This window comes from Uloborus diversus, chromosome 9, assembly GCF_026930045.1.
Source record: "Uloborus diversus isolate 005 chromosome 9, Udiv.v.3.1, whole genome shotgun sequence".
Classification (NCBI taxonomy): Eukaryota; Metazoa; Arthropoda; class Arachnida; order Araneae; family Uloboridae; genus Uloborus; species Uloborus diversus.
In genome coordinates this window covers 63,750,700-63,763,381 of record NC_072739.1, presented here as the reverse complement: position 1 = coordinate 63,763,381, position 12,682 = coordinate 63,750,700, and the positions used below count along the sequence as shown (strand labels likewise).

Here is a 12,682-nt window from a genome sequence, read left to right as displayed (position 1 = left end):
TTTTTTAAATGATTGCAACAAAGGAAGTCTCCATCCATCAAAGAGTTAATAGTTTGTTCAAGTTTTTAAATGATGGTTAGAAATGATAATTAGAAAACTGATAAAATTAGAAATTCATTCAATTTCGTATAATCAAAAGAATGTTATAAAGTAGATAAATAAAGAACTAAATAACAAATAAATACCTTTGTGCTGAAACTTGGATTACTGATTATTTGAAATAAAGAACTAGTTCAAGCTTTTTAAATGAAACCTTGCTAATATTTTCGTCGAGAGGGTGGTTGAATTTTGCCAGAAATCTTGTTCAAATCGGACAGGGTGGCGGAATTACGTTATATTGCATTCATAGTTATACATTCGACTCGATAGATATAGATTTCTTTATTTTTTTTCAAATAAAATGACTTGTACATATTTTGTTGAAATATATTACAAAGCTTTAATATTTTATTAAACTATTACCTGCGTTTTCCAAGTAATACATAGAACAGTTTTCGTTTTCCGAATTTCTTTTATTGTGAACTTTTTATTAATAGGAATTATATCACTCATTTTCAAAGCATCAGAACAGAGGAAGCTTATGTGATGGAATTTTTCTATCCATGTATGAAAACTTAGTATGGGAAAACTTTTAGTTTAATGTTAATTTTATAAACTGAGTAATTTTTTTGCCACTTAATGTAAAATTTTTGTTAAATAATTTTTTAATAAATGCTCTATCAATTTCAATTATTTAATTAATTTTAGTTAATTATCATATTTTAATAATTAGTTTTAATTGGATTTATTTTTTAACGTAAATATGAGCTACTAATTTTGCTTTAGTATGCCTCCTCTTTTGAAGTTCGTGAAACCTTGGACCCCCCCCTTAACAAAGTTCTAGCTACGTGCCTGGTTAAGCGATGAACTATGTAGTTGAAGGATTATTTTGAGTTTTAAAGCTACTAGCTACTGTTAATCTTTTCATGTGTTTTGGAGAATAGTTTTAAATTCCAAAGAGACTTTAATAGGTTTTTTGAAAAGGTGTGTAGGCATTTTAGTTGAAAAAAAATTAGCATTTCAGATCAGAAGAGGGGAGGGGGCGTGGATTTTTTTTTTTTTTAATTCAACGGACTTCCTTTAAGTTCTTAGCACGGGCATTGCCGTGCGGGTATTGCTAGTTACATATATGAGGATTTTTTAATGCTCTTTTATAGGCTTTTATTTGGTGGAGTTTTCATATTTTAATGGAGCTTCTGGAATGGCGGTGGCACTAAAATTTTTGATAACCCGCCGCAACCACGCACGTTAACGTACTTTTGTTGGATAGTACACCTGCACATACTTTTCTTACTGCATAGATGATTTTTTCCTTTTTTGATGTTTTATGGAATATTTTTTTAAAAATTGTGATTATCAGAGAACAACTCATTGAATCATCAGAGTGGTTTCTATTCCCTTCCAGGCGATGGCGCACCCTCTCAAATGCTCCAGAGTACCCCCTAGATAGTTAGTCCCTTAAAAGAGAGAAGTACTTCTTCAAATACTCTCCTGAAAAATTCAATGGAGCGGCTTGCAAGTTGCAACTTGGACCTTTCATGTGGGATTCCTGCATTAGAATGTTTTTGTGTAATATATATTAATCAGGGGCGGATTATGGGTCCCCATCAACAAGGGCGCTAATCTTGACTTCGAAAAGAGCACACAGGTTCGAGAACGCAAGGGGAGAAAAACGAAAACTCACATGTTCAAGAGCGAAAAAAAAAAAAAAAAAAAAGGCACACAAGGATACAAAAAAAAAAAAAAAAAAGGTGAGGGCGTAGAAGCAAAAGGGTAGCGGAGGGTAGCAAGTCCACCCTTGGTAAGAATAAAAAATCTGAAAAGGCAAACTGAAATTTTTGCAATACATTTGATGAGGTTACATACAAAATTTCAAAAGAATCCGATGTCTGGAACTCAGGAAGTGGGTAAAAATTGAGTTGCAAGATTCCACTCAAACAGACAAGAACCAAACCAAGTTTATAACTGGTATGTTGTGGCCATCACGAAACTTTCTTCTATATTTTTCTTTTTTTTCTGATCCCTCCCCATGCTTGACGAGGAAGCAATATTCCCAACAAAAACAAAATTACACATGCAAAAATTTGACGACCATACCAATGTCTGAATTATTGCAAAAGCAAAGCAAAGAGCGAAAATTGAAAGTTATTTTAAAAGCCTTGCTTGAATTAATTACAAATATTTTATTTGTTAACAAACACAAGATGGCAACAATTAAAAATTTTAAATCATTGAGGTAATATTTCCGATCATTTCCATACAATTAAAATCACGAGAAATACGTAGACGACAATCTATTACGATTTATCTTTCTTATAGTTGCACTAGCAAAAATACCCGGCGTTGCCTGTGTCAGTAATAATTGAAAGAAACAATCGCTACTTTCTTTCGTTTTCTGTTTTAACTGAAAAAAACTAAAAACACACCGCTTTGACGTGATTAAAAATCGAGCTTCTTCCTTACCCATAAAAGTAAAATAGCAATAAGTATAAAGAACCAACGAATATTCATTTAGAAACGAAAGCGCGAATTTAAGCATATAAAAATTTGAAGAATTTCCAAACTGTGAACTAACAAAAACAAAGATCACTAAAAAAATCGTGCGCTTGCTTCATTTAATTAAATATTTAACACACACAAAGAAAAGAAAAAAAAAACTCTCTACTATGTTTCGATCAGGGTGCAAAAAGTAGAGTTTCCAAATGTTTAAATGACTTTTAACTCATGTTTGCTCCGGAGAAGCCTTGATTCAAAATTTTCATTATGATTACTTTTAATATTGCTGTTAGGCAACGAATTTTTGTAACAATGGATTTTATATTTAATCCCATAGAGTAAAGAAATTACATAGAGAGGCCCTGCTTTGCTAAAAAATTGAAGCCGGAAGTTGCACCGCTGTATCCCAAGATCCTTAGCTTCTTGCTAAGTATTTTAAGATACATCTTGATTCAAAACATTCCATTACTGAATCTCAATTGGTTGTTAATTTAAACTTAGATATTAGTGCAAGTTTATGAAGCAGATATTTGAAATTGCATTAAAACATGAATTAAAATGCAAACCAATCCGTCAGCTACTTTGTACGGTCTCTTTGCGAGATTGGTGAAAACTATACTCGAGAAGCGATCACGTTATCATAACCCCGCTCATCATTGCACCGCTGTATCCCATAATTCCGGCTTCAATTTCATCTCCTTTTTACCATAGACGGGGCCTCTCTATGTATATTTCTTTACGTTTAATCATAGCATGAGGGAAATTACATGAAATTTACTGTTTTCCAACATAACTTTTTCAAACTAAGTTTTTAATTAATAAATTATAGCCTAAATTGTTCCCTGATAATGTAGCTATCTATGGTGAAAAAAATGGTTAACATCCGTGCAGTAGTTTTGAAGTTTATCCCGGACATCCGGACAGAAATAGCCCTTTATGTATAAAGTTGAGGATGCAATTCCCAAGAAAGCAACAAATGTCATAGGACTTGATACAAAATGTACATTATGATTACTTTTAATACTGCTGTTGTTAGGCAACGAATTTTCGAAACAATGGGTTTAATCTTTAATTATTTGATGTGGAAATTACATGACATTTACTGTTTTCGATCTCGACGTTTTTAGACAAAGTTTTTTAGCGATAAATTATAGCCTAAGTTGTTCCCCGATTATGTAGCTATTTATGGTGAAACAATGGTTAAAATCCGTCCAGTAGTTTTGAAGTTTACCCCGGACATCCGGACAGAGATTAGCCCTTTATGTATAAAGATTAATAAAGCTATTTTTATTCGCAAAAAAAAAAAAAAAAAAAAATCAACGCCTTTTGGAGCGATTGCATCAAAATTGAACCAAAGTCTGTTTACATACGGATTCACATATATTCCAAATTTCAACCAGAACGTAGCATTACTTCTTGGGATAGGGCACTCACAATGGAAAAAAAGAACGGGCGATTGCGCTACCCCCCTTTTTAGCTGTTGACACCAAAATAAAATCAGCTCTTATACCCACTAAGGGCTACTTGCCGATAATTTTTTCTTTCATTCCGTTCATTATTTCTTGAGATACAGCAGTCACAATTGACGACAAAAAACGTTCTGTAGCTCAACCCCCGTTTGAGTTATTGACACCAAAATTGAATCAGCACCTGTTCCTGTTACTGGCAACATATGGACCAAATTTTGTTTGATTCCGCCAGTTGCTTCTTGAGGAATAGCAAGCACGCGTAACTCAAAAAAAATGTCCCATTGCTCCACCCCCCTTGGAGCAATTCGCGCCAAAAACCAATGGGCACAAGTTCACATAAGGGCACATATGTATACCAAATTTCGTTTGATTTCATGCGGTAGTTTTTGCTATAGAGCGGCCACAAAAAACTAATCACACACAGACGTGACACACTCACACACGTACACACACACACACGGACACACACACACACACACACAGACAGACAGACATTTTCCAAAAATAGTCGAAATGGACTCAGCACACCTCAAAACGTTCGAATCCGTCAAAATTCGAAATTCGAAAATTTGCACGAATCCAATACTTTCTTCTATATATTAGATATAGAAGAAAGTAAAAACATGTTAAGAATAAAATAATAAAAAATTAAAATATTAATTTGAATTCTGAAATTTTTAATTCAAATTATGTTTTTCGCAATCACGAGTTGTGACACGACCCTACTCATTGGAGTTAGTTTTTCTAGAAACGGCTCCTGTCCCCCCAAACCAGCCCCTCCTAATGGGCGGTTATGTGTGTAGTGTTGTGTATAGGTGCGAGTGCGTGCATGTGTATGCGTGTGTGTGTGCGTAGGCCTGTGTGTATCCACGTAGGCGTATGTGTGAGTTTGTACGTGCGTGAGTGTGCATGTGTGTTACCAGGAGAAGCGGCTACCGGGCAACAGTGCTCGGGACTAGGGGCCAGTGGGCGGTGGTGTTGCAGAGGCCCCTGGTCCAAGCTGAAAAAGGAACCAAACACCAAGGACGGTCAAGTGAGAACAATAAGCAATCGTGATTGCTCAAAAATAGTAGTATTCAGAGCTATACACAAAAAACAATCCAGTGTGTATCCAGCGATTATAAAATTTTAAAACGAAAAATAAAAGTGGGTTTTTCTAGATTTAATATTTACAGTTTGTTCTAGTGAAAAGCAATGAATAACTAATTTTTAAAAACTTTTGCCACTGATTTGATACCCCCTGTGCCCCACATGCACATGAATTAATCTGGCTCCGATTGAAACTGAAAAACAGGGGGGGAAGGAAATTTCATGTCCTCGAAACTGGGGGGACACCATTGTTTCAATTACCTTGATTTTCATCTATTAGTGTTCTTTCTCCTCAAAGCTGTTCCTCATGGGTTTATCACTTTACTTTTTTTTTTTTTTAATTTTCAAAGCTTTCTATCCAAGAGAAAAAACGCAGGCAAAATTAACAACCAAAAACATAACCATTATGTAGTAGAAATTAAAAAGTAGAAATTAATTTAGGTAAAGAATAAAAAGAAGAAGAATTGAAGTAACATGTCACTAAGTGAACATTTTTTTTTCCTATTTTAACGGAGAACAGCGAGGAGAGAAAGGCAACTAGAAAGGGGGGGGGGAAGAGGCTAAAAAAACTTATAGTTCTCTTGGAACTATTTTTCTCCCTGAAAATTTCAAGAGTTACTAATAAGCCTCTTCATCTTTAATCGTGTCTCGCACTTCAGCTATACTGTTCTTGGCCTTCCCTGTTTAGCAAAATAGGTAAGATAGTACTAAAATCCTCTTTTTCTAAGAAATTCAAAAGAGAAACCATAACTTGACAAAATGGAGTGATTGATTGACTGATAAGTCCCAAAAATATTTCTGCTATTTGATAAACATATGGGACATATCATAAAGTCGTTGTCATTTATTTCAAAGGATTTTCATGATCAAAATTCATATTAAAAAGAGCAAGCTATTGAAATTCAACATTGCCGGCTTGTTTTTTGCAGTATTGTTCTTGAATAACCAAAAATGATATTCCCGTGATGTTCACGTGATCAGCTCATGTGATAATAAAATCTTGTTTCAAAAGTTTCAGCATTTCCTACCCCCAAATTTCGAAATATTATTTCTCATGTATGATTATTAATGATGGATAAAGCTCAAATAAAGATTTTCCTTCAGTTTTATCAACATTTTGCATTCAAATTGGATGGAGAGTAAAAAATGTGATGTAAAAGATTAGAGGAATATTTTGGGAGAAAATGCGAATGTTTCAGCAAAATTAATACACTGAATAAGTACGCATAAAGGCCTAGTTATTTATTATTTTTATTTTTTAATCGAATGACACTGCAATAATATTCTGTTTTAGCCGGAAAAATTCCGAAACTAGATTTCTGGAGCTTGCATGAAGCAACCGATTAGCGGTTCCTGTTAAGCTGGTAAGGACCGCCACGCGCGCATGTACTTGGGAAATGTTCTGCTGCTATTGCGAGTTTTTATTTCTTATACAAGTTTACTTAAAGAGTAATTGACGGATGGTATGAGTCATTGATCATTCTTGATTACCCATTCCATCTTTATTCTAAACAATATTTTTCTTCTGGATCATCCAATCCATATTATATTACGCGTTAACTCCCTTTTTTTTTTATCAGCACAGATGAGTCGTGGAATCTTGACTAGTTTGACAACTTAATAGTTATGTGCCTATTTCATGGATTCTGCGGTTCTTTGCCAGCATATTTCATTTTTAAGTCCTTTTACATTAAGTATGTCCATATCAGTATTTAAATGACTGCTCTGCGAAGTAATGGTAAGTATATTTACTAGTAGTAATTTGATATGTATGAAGAATTCGTCTACAGCTTTTTAAATATTTTAAAACTTAAATTGTGCCACCACTAATAGTGTTAGCTAAAATCGTAGTGTTAAATATCGAAATTTATAAGAATTCTGTACTTAAATTGTTCAAACATATGTTGTTGTTTCCAAAATTGCTTGGAATTCGGTGTTGGAGTGATATTATTTTTGCCCTTTAATCGTACATTTTGCGCAATTAGGTTTAGACTAGTACTAATGATTCGGCCATAGAAATTATGTATTTATATCGTGTGTGAATGTGATGTAAGGATACATTAAGAACTTAATGATTGATGAGCATATTTTTTATAATTTTGACGAATTTTCCTCTTTTCTGAAAGTAGAGATTTTATCTCTTGAATCTTACTCTGTGAAGACGACCATGCTAAGTTAATTTATATTTATTGTTTTAGAAACAGCTTTATTTTCTAATATGTGCTTAAAATGTTGAAAAAGAATTATTATACAGGGTAACAGATTTGTTATATTGGATTATTTTAAAAATTATAGTTCTGATAAATTTATTGTTTTTTTAATTGCATATCTTAGTTTTTTTTTTTTTTTCAATTTTTATTCAAGAAAAAAAGTTTTGCAAAATCTTTTCACTATTCTCGAGTTTATAACAAGTAAACCTGTTTACTTTTTTATAAACTAGGTTTTTCTGAATGTGAGAATATGGTTTAGCCCTAATGTCTTACTGTTGCAAGAAATATTATATTCCATATTTTGTTGAACGCTGTATTCATTCTTACACCACTATGATGCAAAATGCAACCAGGAAATCCTGTTGGAAAACCATGCAGGAAACTAACCCACATAGTTCATATGCTAACTTTATATATCTGCTTTTGTGTAGTTTGCTAACTGTAACATAATCATTGTGATTTGTTGCACATATTTGAAAAGCAACATGACTTTGCTTCAGGTTTGTGAGTAAAACATGCATTTTGAGGTCTCAGGAATTAGAATACTTACATTAATTACTTACGTAGATATAAAATTTTTTTAAAAGGTCAACAATTTTCTTTTTTCATGATTACCACTTACATTCATGATTGTCATTTTTTTTCATTGGTCTTTATCCTTTGGACTCTTGTAGACCTGAGCACATTTGTAATTATTGTTGTACATTTTTGCTTAAAATATACTGCTTTTTGTTAACATTTTCAGATGCTTTACTCAAAATTTACTATATAACTAGAGGGCTCCTGCCCCTGGTTAGCCATAACTTACCAAATGTAATATTGTAAAAAATTTAATGATGTTCCACCGAGATTGACATTAGTTCTTGTTCTTGAATGAGGCATGTTTGCTGTTTTTTCAAAATAGACTTTTTCTAACCTTCTTTGAGAATGAAGGTTTGTATCAGGAGTGTTATCCTGGTATTATTCTCCAGGACATTAAAGAAAAGGGGGTTCACTTGAGTTGTTTAGGTTGTAAAATTTTCACATTTTTATACATTGAGAGAGATATTTAACTTTCGAGGCTTATGATGCTAAAAAATATCTTAGTACTGAAAAATAAATGACTAAGTCAATAGTAATTTTGCAATTAAGGTATGATGTTTGCAAAATTACTGAACACATGTTTTAGGATTACAAGGAACCCCTTTTTAATGCTGAAAAAGTTCTGGACTTCTGCCCTTAATCTGCAGTTAACAAGTGCTTTGTGGTATATTGTTTCAGTGATATTGGGTGTTAATGTACAGCACCACTGGACTCCTTAGATATTTTCAGGTATATTTTACTAGCTGTTCTCTCTTGAGATTCCTCAAGTTGTCTCTATAATACATATAGAGTGAACGGGTTGATTCCTATTTCAGGTAGCTTGTCCTATTATCCTTGCACGTAGTTTTAGGACACTGAAATGTCTATATCTCCTAAGTGACAGAATGGAGCATTGGGAATGTTTCTATTAAAACCGTCAGGCTAAATTCTGTTCCTCAGAGCCAGGATAATGTTAGTCACTTAACCACTATTTTACAGGAGAGTGGGGAAAACGTTTGTCTAGTGCATGCAAAAGATGGCACGCATGCTCTTTAACACTTGTGAATAATTACAAAGGTTTTCTTCTGAGAATTACGCACTTGGCTCACTGTGGAATAGGGTTCTATGTTCAATGAACTTAGTAAATTTAAAATCGCAATTTTTGGACTTGCATTAGTCTAGCTCTGAGGTGTTGGATTATTTTAACATTTTTGTTCAAATAACTTGGATTATGCAAACTATTGCACAATTAATGAATATATTTGTTTTCTCAGTCTTAATACACCTGGAGAAAACATAGCTTTGCTTTATGAATAACTTGTGGAAAGTAGTGTAAGATGCAGTTCTTAAAGAAATGTTTATTGTAAAAGTTAATTCTGTGAAGTGCTGCCAAGAATATTTTACTTATTTAAAAGCAACACCAAATGTGCAAAAGCTATTTTGTGCATTAAAAAATATTATATTACCTCAGTTCTTCCGTTTTTAAGAATTCATTTCCGCTCCTTTATGTAAGAATCAGAAACTAAAAAAAAAAAAAAAAGGCCTTTTAATATCAATGCCATTATACAAAATTGTTAATGTTTTATTTTAAGAGAAAAAAAAAGAATGGTCATCTCAAGAGTATGTCTAGTTTAATGACTTTTTAAGGGAAATTTTTTATACAGTCATCCTTAAAATCTGTACACGGATACAGACTAGCAAGTCTGTCATTTGGAGAACAGAGTGTAGTCCGACTCTTGTAAAAAAAAAAAAAAAAAAAAAAAAAAAAAAAAAAAAACGTGTTTGTCCTTTGGCACCCTTGTTTATATTTGGGTTGAGAAGAAATTCTTAGATTGGCGCAGTACCAATAATTGTTTTTGCAACACAAACCGGCTTTCATCATCCCTATTTTAACAAATGGTAACATTTAAGTTTTAGCTGATCAAAAACATAATGGCTCCCCTTCTCTGAAAAATTTTAAAATTATAGTCCTGCAGACTAGGAAGAAGTAAACTTCACTTGTGTGGGGAATCAAATTGGGGAGGGGGGGGGGAGGGAATTGCATCGGACATATTCAAGACATATTGCCGTTATTATTTTTTAAGCCCAAGAAATTGATAGCTCAGTTTTGTTCTTCTTATTAAGCTGCATTGAGCTTTTTTTACACCTGTATTGAAAATCTTACAGTGATCTTTAGAGCTAAAGGAATATCTTAAGAAGAAATTGATACACCTGTTAAGATAGCAGCATATATGCTAATAAAAAAGGAATCTTGATTCACATGATGAAAATATCTTCCCACTATGTGCAGGAAGTTAGTAAAACAACGAAATAAAAAGAATAATGAACAGAATTTGGCCCCAAGCTTATTCAGGGATGCCCTTCCCCTCAGGAGTGATGACATCCCCCTTCCCCTCCCCCCCTTCCTAAGGAGACCTCTCAAAAAAGAGCGAAAGATGCCCCCGTCCCTAAAAGTGTTAATGGCACTCTTCACCCTGGTGTATGTGGCACGGTTTTGTCCCCAACTTATCCATATCATCTTTATACTGCTTTTTTAAAAATGCAGCTTTTTTAGCCTTTTACCGAAAAACTATTTTTCTTATTTAAAAAAATAAAAATAAAATAAGCCAATATTTCTTGTGATTTCTAGGTTAGCTTGGAATTAGTCTGGAGCTGTCTTCTGGTTCCGTCTTTTGTATTGACTGCAAGCTCACCAGCACCTTCTTTTCTAATGAAAACCAACTGAAACACGTGCTCTCTGATTTCATTTATGCACCTTTTTAGGTTTGAAATTATAATCCATTCCTCCCCAAGTAGAATATTCAATACCCTAATATAAAAAATATAAAAAACAGTATTGTCAATAAGATGTGTGTTCTTAGGATGTTAGATCAGTTTTAAACTGTGTCACATGTTACACTTTACTAAACTTTTATTGAAAATTAAAATTTGAAATTTAATTTGATCATTACAATAAACATTCTCCAATAACCAGCCAAATTAAATGACCAGCTCTCCCCAAGTAAGCAAAGTTTTATGAAATATAATGTGCACTTAGCATCTCTTTTCTTCTCACTGCCTGAATTTGAATAAAATGTAATTTAATCAGTATATACAAGCATAAAGACTGAATTTGTGCCTCTTTTGTGTTTTTGTAGCATTTAAACTTGTTTACTACTTTTAAACTTTAACTTACTGAGAGCAATAGTGCAGTGGGTGAGTCTCCTCCCACCCAGAAGTCATCTCCCACTACCACAACACCCCCCCCCCCATCCAAGAGTGAACCTTCCCCTCTCTCTAATAAAGAGAAAAATATCCCTAAAGCACCCCTTTACAATTTCCAATAGTGTAGCCATCTGCATCTTGTCCCCCCCCCCCAGTCGGGCACCCCTGTCTATGTATTAAATACACATTGTGCTCCATATAGCAGAGTTCCCAAACTGGGTGTCAAAAGAAGAACCGAGAAGTGCTGCAAAAGTGTCCATAGTACTATCCATGTACAGTCGAACCTCGTTATCGCATCATCTTTGGAACTGTCTACGTAGTGACGTCATAACCGGAATAGTTTTAAAATTCATATTCAAACATTAGCTTCTAATAAAATTACAGATTTAATAAAGAAATTAATAATTTGATGTTTGAATTTGATTTAACTGATCTAGTTTTTAATTATTGGTGGGTAAAACTAAAATTATAAAAAAAAATCATTTATTATCTTATATCTTTAAACGAGCAATTCTTGTGGGTATATATATATTTCGTATCTCGAAAACAACGATTTGGATGAAATTTTGGATTTAATTGTAATTTAGCATTCTAAGTTCATCTACATCAGTGTTTTTTATGTAAAAATGCGATTTTTTACAAAAAAAAAAGTTTTTTAATCCAAAGTCTAATTGAGTTAAGCCTTGAAAAAAGTCGTGAATTGACACATAAGGCAGATGATTTGCAACCATAACAATGAAAATTTGTCTCTTCTTGCTTTAAAATTTTAAACTTGCTTAGGGTTGCCAGGCTTGACTGATATTAGCCAATTTGGCTCCTTTCAATCACACTTGGCTAAAAACAAATTCAAAAGCACTATGTAAGTCGATGTAAGGCTTTTTTTCTTTTCTCTTTTTTTAAAGCAAAACTATTGCTATTTTATTTACTTATATTCTTTTTAACACTTCAAGTAGTTTTTTATGTTTTTTAAATCACGCATCTAAATTTTATTTCGAAAAAAACATATGTCTAGAGACTGTTTGTAATTTGTTGGAGTGGCTTGTGGATCATCAGTTTTTATGGATAGCATGCTGTATGTAGCATTTTCTGCCGTAAAGTGACCAACTACACTAAAAGTACTCATTTCAAATGAAAATCTCGATTGGGATAAAATCGTGAATCGCGACATAGTATGGAAGGAAGTTTGGGGTTAAAAACCGATTTACCCACAGTAAAAGTGGCTCTAAGACCAAAGTCTTTTAATTAATGACAGGAAAATTGTATAGTGGAAACAAAATGTATGGGAAGCCGGGGTAATAAGAGATGGGTAAAAAGAGACGCAGTCAAAAAATCACAACAAAAAAAAATTCGTAGACAACTTTAAAAATATGTAATATAAAGAACCATATGTATACTTTACTACAATACACTTATTTAAAAGTTTCTAACATGTTTTGCATTTTTTTTTTCTTTTTTTCATGCAATGAAAAAAACCTTCACATTGATCTTACCTTAAAAGCTCGCGATATTTTGTAGGTGAAGTGTTATACTACTTTATAGTACTATTTTTTGATATCTTGAAAGTCTCCTTCATTTACAGGTTGTGGGCCAGTCTCTTATTATCCCATTTTTATT

The 12,682-nt window shown here is 33.1% G+C and overlaps 1 protein-coding gene across 3 annotated transcripts in view; it reads left to right on the top strand.

The window, feature by feature from the left end:
• Window positions 1–6,444: 6,444 nt before the first annotated feature.
• Window positions 6,445–12,682, top strand: part of LOC129229967 (RNA-binding protein Pasilla-like) — an 83,624-nt gene continuing 77,386 nt past the window's right edge. Inside the window, exons 1-2 of one of the 3 annotated variants that reach the window (XM_054864350.1) lie at window positions 6,447–6,831; window positions 10,494–10,627. The gene's annotated coding sequence lies outside the window, so the exon portion shown is untranslated. Of the gene's footprint in view, window positions 6,832–10,493; window positions 10,628–12,682 lie in introns of all 3 variants that reach the window. The other 2 variants (XM_054864351.1, XM_054864349.1) reach the window with 2 other exon arrangements.